Source organism: Marmota monax, unplaced genomic scaffold, assembly GCF_021218885.2.
Source record: "Marmota monax isolate L192 unplaced genomic scaffold, Marmota_monax_Labrador192_F-V1.1 WCK01_AAM20220418_F8-fsc00223, whole genome shotgun sequence".
Taxonomy (NCBI): domain Eukaryota; kingdom Metazoa; phylum Chordata; class Mammalia; order Rodentia; family Sciuridae; genus Marmota; species Marmota monax.
This window is the reverse complement of record NW_026692990.1, coordinates 701,485-710,455: the sequence shown is the minus strand read 5'-3', so window position 1 is coordinate 710,455 and position 8,971 is coordinate 701,485.

Sequence of the window (8,971 nt, the reverse complement as noted above, 5' to 3'; positions counted from 1 at the left end):
AAAGCTCTATCCAGAGTGAGACAGTTCCTTGCCCATAGCTGTGAATTGAGACCTGCTTTCACTGCTGAGGTATCCTTCACTGGAAGCAGATGTTCTTTCATTAATAAACAGGACGAGGATTCCTCAGGAGGCTGTGTAGTTCCCAAGGTCAGAGGCAGCTTTGTCCTCCTAGGAGGCATTTCTGGTGGATAGCATGTCCAAGGATCCCTCAGATTCCCAGGTGCTGTCCATTTGAAATTGGAGGGGATGAGGAATAATGGGGGATAGTGAAGAATTCAGGGACTGTGATTATAATAACAATTTAATAAAAAGTACTTGATAAAAGGTGAATCAATCATGAAGAATTGTGCCCTTCCTCCACAGACCCCTGGACTTGCAGGACTCCTCAATAATTCTTCCCTCCCACAAAGCCTAGAATTTGACAGGACAAGGGGTTGGCTTTTCCTCGCTTCTCAAGTATGGGGCCTTGAAGGCAGTGAGGAAAGAAGAGAGCTAGTCTGATCCCTGACAATTGAGGGAATATTGGAATAGGGAAGAGGAAGAGGAATATTGGCAGGGGAAATGAGGACAGACTCTGGTTCTTGTTTTTGCCGCCTTTATCAGCACGGATGCCAAATGTGAATGAACTCACAATTTCCAGTCTTTCCTTTATATTATTCATTAAATCTAAGATAATTCTTTATTGTTTCATGTATCTTCCTCTTGGCTAGGAATGGGCAGAGCTCCTTGAGCAGTTTCTCCATCTATTTATCACCTTCTAAGAAGCTCCTAGACATTTTTATCCCAATTGTCCCCTGCCCATGAAATTTGATTTCCACAAGTATACTATATATCTAATAGCTGTGTATTTATGCCTTATACATAGACTATACATAGAGTAAATAAAAGAGTAAGATGATACTTACTCTTTTTTTCAATACAGGGTTAGTTAATGACTAAATGTTTTAAGTTAAAAGTTAAACGTGAAGGTAAATCCATGTTGAATCTAGGCATAACATGTCACTTCTACTATGGCTATTTTGTTCATTGGCTTATTTAAAAGTCACTGTGATATCTGCAGAACAGTTAACAGGATTGCACTTTTAGGTCATTATTGTCCTTTTGGTGAGCATGCACATGGGCCCATTCGTATAGATTTGCCAACTGTCTCTATATGCAGGAAAAGCAATTAGAACTGTGCCTTACACACAATGTGTACTCACTACATATTTTATTGCATCATTGTTATTGCTATCAATCCTCCAATCTCATTCCTTCCTGATCTCTGACCAACTGGCCTGATTTAATCCATACTGATTAGTGCTCCTGGCAAGGTTTCTTTCTGGATAAGGAGATGAACCAGATGTGTAGCCCTTAGGAGGATCTCCCTTCCTTACTACCTATCGGGGTCACATCTGAGTGTGGTTGTAACACCACAGATCAGCTTCAGGCTAGTTCTTGGTTATCATGTGGTGTCATCTACCAACTGTAAATCATGCTCCTGGGCTGCTTCTTCAGGAAGCTGGTTATATGGGAACTTCCCACATGGCCCTAGGGGATGAGCTGAGGGAAGCAAGCAATGGGGCAGAAGTAGGTAGGATAGGTAGGTAGGTAAGTAGGTAGGTAAGGTGTGATTCCTGTAACTTGTGTGGCTTCAGGATATGCTCTGGTCTGATATTGTATAGATCACTGTTCTTTTGTGATGGAATATTGTCATTGTCTGACCAATTTACAGTTTGGTGAATCAGATGGCACAAACCCAGGATGGGTGGCTTGGGTTGCAAGGTCACTTGGGGGTCCCATCATTCGTGGTTCAAACTCCAAACTCAATCAGGGCCCAGTAATTTAATGTTGAATTGATTGTGAAGTGCCAGCGGTTGTTTCTTAAAAGGAGAGTAGTTATTTGATGAAGATAGCATGGATTTTGCGCCAAGATGCTAGGAGCTTGCCTTGATTCTCCAACTGGGACTTGTCATACACCATCCTAATCTGTCACTCAACACATTCAACCAACATGTCCTAGTGACTACAGTGTTCATGCCCTGTGTTGTGTGCTGGGTGTTCTTGTTATTAAGACATGGCCAGTCTGGGGAGGGAAGCAATGACAGCACTGAAGAACCACAAATGGCTGTGGGAGCCCAGAGGAGCAAGAGATCAGCTCTCCCTCTATGAATAAGTGTGTAATTAATCATAGATGTTGTAAGCAAGAAATGTCCACACAAATGCATGCAGGTGCATTTATACCTACAAATATAGGCATTTAATGTTACAATTGATAATGAATATGAGTCAGCAGTCAGTGTGTGTGGGTGGAAGGAGCCTGGGAGGTCAGAGACATGGTTTAACCCACCAGCTCCCTTACACATAGGATCGTGTGTTCCCTCAGACACATTTCTGTCATGCTATGGCCTTGTATCCTGCCGATAAGATTAGAGCAACGTTCACTCACCAGCCTGGTCTCTGTGTCACTTTGGATGGTGAGTGTGGAGCACCCAGAGCACTCCCTGATACATAGTAGGTGCTGCATGAGTGAGATCTACAGTGATGGGGAGAGTGGTGGCAATAATTGGGAAAGTACTATTAATCCAGGATTGGTGCACTGCCTGTGAGCAATGGAAGTTGAGGCCTGGTGTGTGTCTGTGCATATGGGCACATATGTGTGTGTGGGACACACGTGTAGAGAAGAACACATGTCCAATTGAGCTTGGGGCTGTGTGGGCAGAGTGGGGACTAGCTCCAGCCAACTTTCTTCAGGTGCAGGTGGTGCCAAGGGACAGGAGGACACTTCCAGTGGTCTCTATCTTTACTCTGAGAAACAACACTGGGAGTCACATCAGAGCCTACCTCAATAAGAAGCTACCAGTTTAGAGGTAACAGAATGGAGCTTTAGGTCCAGGACATCAGGTGAAGCACAGTACCTGGGACATTTCCTACCTTTACAGCAGGGATTCTGAGGTCAGGTAGGAAGGCCTGGTTTTCAGGCTTGGTCTGTCTTATATCACTTACATGACCTGAGAAAGCATTTTTACCATTTTTTGGACTTCGTCTTCCTAATCAATAAATAGATGATTGTGATAGCCATTCCACAAAGATGTTGTAGAGATTAAATGAGGCCACATGTTATCCCTGTGATGTAGATGAAGGGACTAAGGGTAACAGAGAGGGACTAAGTTCTCCAGTGACACAAGGCAACAGCAGGAGAGACCTGGGCCCAAGGGCCATCTGAGTGTTGCAGCCTGCACTCTTAAGCCCTAAGCTATAAATGGCAGCTCCCTCCCCCTTCCCCTTAAAGGCTAAAACAGAGGATAGAACCAATCCTGTGGGGATAAAAGAGAACAAAGAGCTCTGAAAGGAAGGAAGCCCAGGGAATGTATGTGAGCAGGCGCCTCAGAGAGTATGGGGGCTCAGTTTGCCCCTAAGCTTCCTGACAGCTGTAGCAGGAAGGAGGGGGAGCAGAATTCCCAGGCCTCCATTTTGTGGAAAAAAGGAGGCACACAGACCTTTCTAAATGGACACTTGTCTTGGACTAAAATTCCAGAGGAGTTGATCTTGTGGCCAGCTCAGCAAACATCCGGGACCAGAAAGTCATCAGTGATTTCATGAGACGCTAAAAGGCGTATTCACACACGTGATGCTGGGAGTCAGAGGCACAGGGGAAGAAAGCACATGCAATTCTATGCCACAGGAGAACCTTGCTAGACTGCCATTTCCCACAGAGGGAAGGGGACGGGAGGAGACCCAGGCCCTGTGGATGTGTCTGTCTCTGCTCTAGCATGCACCACAGTGCCTCTCTGGAGGGGAACCCGGGCTTCTGGGTGAGCTGGGCAGTGACACTCCTCCAGGCTGGCCCAGTGAGGATGGGAAGCATGGCAGGGTGAGGTTGTGAGTGAGGGACAGACAGTCAGTGCTGGGAGCTGAGGACGTGCCTGGGTCTGTCAGGCTGGGTGTGATGGAGGAGGTGAATCAGGAGCTGGCTGCAGGATTGGGAGAGAGAGTGGCATGGGGGCAGGTGGAAGGGTGATGCATGCAGGTGATGGTAAGGGTTGGAATTCTCACCCTTCCTGATGGTGCCCTTGTGCTGTCTATGTCCCTGGATTTTCTGTTTGGCGAGAGCCTTCCATGCCACATTGCCGCAACTGTCCCCTTTCACACAGGTGAGGCTGACTCACCCCCATCCACCAGGATCGAGAAGGGAGAGACCTGTGTCCGAATCATCTTCTGCCCCACAATGCAAGACCAGTCTGCCTTCTCCAGCTCAGGCATCATGGCTGACTTCATGGTCCAATATGATGTGGTCATGGAGGACATCATTGGGGACGTGCAGGTACTCGGAGACAACATGGGTTCTGAAGTTGGACAGGTCTGGACAATGCCCTGGTGTACACAATTGGGGATGAATGGGAACTAGTAAACAAGGATAGGATGATATGTAAGATCTCAAAGCTTCTGACCTTGGGACCCACGTGTATACCCAAAGGGATGGGAACCTGGAACCACAGGAGTTGAATCACGGTCCAAATGAACCCATTCCCAGAATGGACCAAAGCATAGCCCACTCAGAGCTAGCCCTTTGGCAAAGTGAACCACTGTGAGCAGTTAGTCTCTCATGCTTTCTGTGGCTCTGATACTGTCCTGCTCTTGTGGACTTTCTTGCTGTCTCTCATTTGCTGCAAAGGCCTTTCCTGTCGAAACAGCCACGTGCCTAAAGAGGGAGCCCTTCAGTTCTGAGCCCACCCACTCATGAACACCCTGAGAGATCCCTACTCCTTCTGAGCTGTGGAGCTCTGACCCAAGACCTTGACTTTCCATGAGGATGGAGACAGCCTGATAGGTCTGGTCCTGGCCTGTCTTTGGGCCACACATCTCCCAGCAGCCAGCACAAAGACCACCCTCCAGCAGCCCCAGTGCACAACTCACTCCTTTCTCCCGGGTCACCTGATCCCTCTTCTGTGTATGATCAATCATTTTCTCAGACCAGCTGCTGCCCTGGGAGGGTCTTTCTCCTCCTTCTCCACCAGTCAGCATCCTCCTCTTAATCCTGGGCCAAATCCCTTCTTCTTCATGACTCCATCCCATCTGAAATTCCTCTGTCTCCCCTGCCAGACATTCTGCTTTCATCCAGGCTCTTCCTGTGTGTTGTGCATTCACTTCTACCTGGACACATGGCCACCCAGCAGAGCCCCTCTACACAAATCCTGCCCTCAGACTCTAGAAACTCAGAAATTTGTGGCCTCAACCCCTAATCTCCACATTCTGATGCAGCCAGATCCACATAGTCATCACGTGCATCAAATCCCTAGGCACTGTGTGTATATCTGTGGGGCAAAGTGGGGGTTCCAGAGAAGGCTGATTCAGAATAATCTTCCAGAAGGAGTAGGCATTTCAGAGAGCATGAGGGTAATGAATGGCATTGCTTCCATGTCGGTGAACTTGGTGAAGGGAAAAGCACACCAGAGAGGGAATAGCATGTGCAGGGGTGCAGAGGTATGGCAAGGCTGTTATGCAGGGGGGAAGAAAGCATTTGACCTACCCTGAGGAGGAGCTGTGGGTACCCTGTCAGCAGGTGGCAGCAGGGGCATAACCTGCCCCTCTGTCACCTACCCGGGTATGTTTAGTTCATGGAGACATTCTCTGCTGCTTGGTTCTTTACCTTTTCCAAATGGCCTGGAGTGGGCATAGAGACTGGGTACATGGGACTAGGCATTCAATTGGACAATGAGGACTTCCACTAACTGTGAACTCTGACTCCTCCTGCCATCTGCCAGGAGCACTCCATCCCCATACCATTACCTATCTGACTGTGCCCACCTTTCAAGCCCAGTGCGTTCACCTACTTGTTCCATCAGGACTCCCTAGGCCCCTAATTGACGTTGTTTCCAGTTTGGGCTGGTGCAGGGAACTCTGGAGGATTCCACACACATCCTGCCTCTTCTGTGGCCATACAGATGGAAACAACCCTGACACAGGATGAGACATACCCTTTCCATGAGAGCACAAGGTGTGCGGCTAGCAAGATGAGGGGGAAAGGGAGCCAGGGAAGGCACCCTGCAGGATGTCGAGCTGACCTGGGACATAAGGAATGCCAGAAACAGGCCCTGTGTGGGGGCCATGAGGGAAGGGAAAGGTATGCTGGCCAAGTGGGGCCACAGGGTAAAAGCAACAGAGGCCTGACATCTCTGAGTGTGTGCAGGGAGTCAGAAATGGCTTGGGAACCAGGGAGCATGGATTTCAGATGCAAAATGGTAAGAGATCAGAAAATGGCTGGCATTTCCTGCAGTGGCATGAAAAGGAAGCTACTATTTGTCCTGTAGGTGATTGGGGAGCCGTGATCAGGCAGTACATTATGAGGTCGTGTGTATGGCAACCCAGGAGCTAGCTGTGGCCAAGCTGTAGAGATGGAGGACTTCGCAAAAAAGCAGGGAACCCAAGGAAAAGCAGCTCTGAATTTGAGATTGTTTTGTTTTGGAAGGAGAGGTGGGGTGGCCCGAGAAGTCTCTAGCAGATAAAACCATCAGGAATTGGTGGCAGACTAGCTGGGCACAGAATTGAAGGTGACACTCTTATCCAGGTTAGGCTCAATGAAGTGGCTCCCACCTGAGAAAATCTCAGGGCTTCGTTACGGGAAGTTGATGAGGTTGTTGTTTGAGCAGCATCTGTTGGAAGCATCTTCAGCCTCCCAGGTGAAGAGGTCCACAGCTAGTGTGTCGGCAGTTGTGGTGGGGGAACGGGTACCCTGAGGCTAAGAAAGAGATGTGGGACACAGGTGGAGATTCAGCGGTGTAACTCAAGCTAGAGAGTGAGTCCACACAGGGAGAATGAGTGGAGTCAGAGGCCCGGGCTGTGATGTCACGTCAGGTGGAGTTCCCCGTTCAGCAGCCACTGATCTGGGGCTTCAGATTGCCAGGCCCCACCAACAGCAGAAAGCCTGCTCAGCACCCTGAGCCTCGCTAGTTTACTCCAGAGAGAGACAATCCTAATCACTGTCTTTGCACACTCTGATCTGGCCGACTGGAAGCACTGAAAAGGGGCAGGTGGACAATGGGTCCTAGAGAGAGAAACTGGATGAAGTGGCCTGAGAGGTGTTAGGAGAATGTGGACAGCTGATGATCTCAGAATGCCAGGGGAAAGGCTTTGGGAGAGAGTGGAAGTCATTGCCAAGTTGAAACTCATCAGTGAGGCCTAGTCTGGTGAGATTCCTAATACACAAACTGAGTTTGGAGGTAAGCTAGCACATAGCTAGCTGCCTTTGAGCAAAGCAGTGTTCCTATGAGTTGGGAGCAGGATCAGTCCTGGTGGTTGTGCAGGTGTGAACTGGAGAAGAGAGACCATCTCAGGAGACCCAGTCTTTAGTCTGGAATGCCAGGGGAGGGAAGAGGCTGGATAGAAGTCTGATGGGGATTGAGAGCAAGGGGTTGCCTCCATGGATGGGAAAGACGCCTGATTTTATATTCTATGGGACATCCAGTGGGTTGCACGTTGGGGAGATGGTGAAAGGAAGACAAGGGATAAAGACTGCTGAGAGCCCTAATTGCCTAGGGTCTGTGTTAAGACTGTGTGGTCTTCAGAAGATGGATGGGGCCATGGGCAGGTGGGTGGTGCAAGTGTGTGTCCTGGTGCCCTTCACATTCTTCCTGAATTGTGAAGGTGGGGTGGGGTGATTTTGGAGGAGCCAGCGAGAGGTTGGTGAGCTGGGTACTGCTCCAGGTGTCCCAATAGGATTTGGTTAGCTTGGGATCAAACATGGGTGGCGTGATATGCATGACAGTTCTCCCTACCCCTGTAGGGGAGTCATACTCGAGGGCAGCTGAGTTCTCTCATGGCTTAAGCAATGGTAGGTTGAGTGATTCATGCCTTGGGGAACTGTGACAGAGAGCCAGGTTCACCTGGAGACAGAAGCCACATGTGAACCTATGGACTCATTCAAAGGGGGGCAAGGGCCTCCCATCTCCTCTCTTTCCAGTGAGATAGGAGGAGCCAGTGTCCAGCCTTCTGGTCACAGAGCACCTGAGGGCCAAGTGGAGGATGAGCCAGTCTCCCAGAGCCAGGCCTGCTTCAGGCTTCAGGCTTCAGGGATCTCAGCGGCTCAGCAAGCCCAGAGAACCCTGGGCTGAGCAGACACTGGTGCTGAGGGACCTTCTGGCCCCCTCCCCTTTGCTCAGCTTGCCCAGCCCCCCCCTGGCTCTGCAGAGAGAGCCAGAGAGAGATGGAGTAGGGGGAGAGACTCTCGGCAGCCAATCACAGCCAGGGCAGCCCAAGGCATTTGTACCTGGTGTAACCAATCCCCTCTGCACACACAGCTCAATTGGCCTCTGCTGCCTCCTCCCCTCCTGCTCTGCCCAGCAACAGCAGAAAGGAGGTTTTAGGAGGAGAGGGAGGCCCTGCAAATTCCCAGCCCTTGGCAGCAATGAGCTGGGCCCCAGGCTCACTCTATTGAGGGAGGTTAAAACAATACTTACAGTTCCTGGAGCCCAGGCAAAGTGTCCCTGGGGACCCTGAAGACTGTGCAAGCCCAGCTCTCTCACGGACAGGAACTCACATATTACAGAAATCCTGATCCTTGGAGCCCTGGGCCACAAGCCAGTCTCCTTCACTCCACAGCTCTGGGCAAGGCCTGGGATGAAGGTCTGAACAGAAGAGTTCTGGTGGGGGGAGAATGACATTGAGCAAACAATTGCACACATGCCTCTGTAACTAGAAACAGTGAGAAAGAAGTCCTAGGATCCTGGCAGTCCTAGCGGGCTGTTGTGCAGGAGGATAAGATGGGCCTGATTAAATCTGCTCTCACAGTCCTTTTTGGTTTCCCTTCTTTTTGTTCAGATTTATGGTGGCTATTTTATTCATTACTTTGCCCCCCGAGGCCTCCAGCCTGTGGAAAAGAATGTGGTGTTTGTTATTGATGTGAGTGGCTCCACGTTTGGTACCAAGATGAAGCAGGTATACGTACCTATGTTTTATACGTGGTCTTGGCTATAGGAGGCCCAGTAAGCTGAGA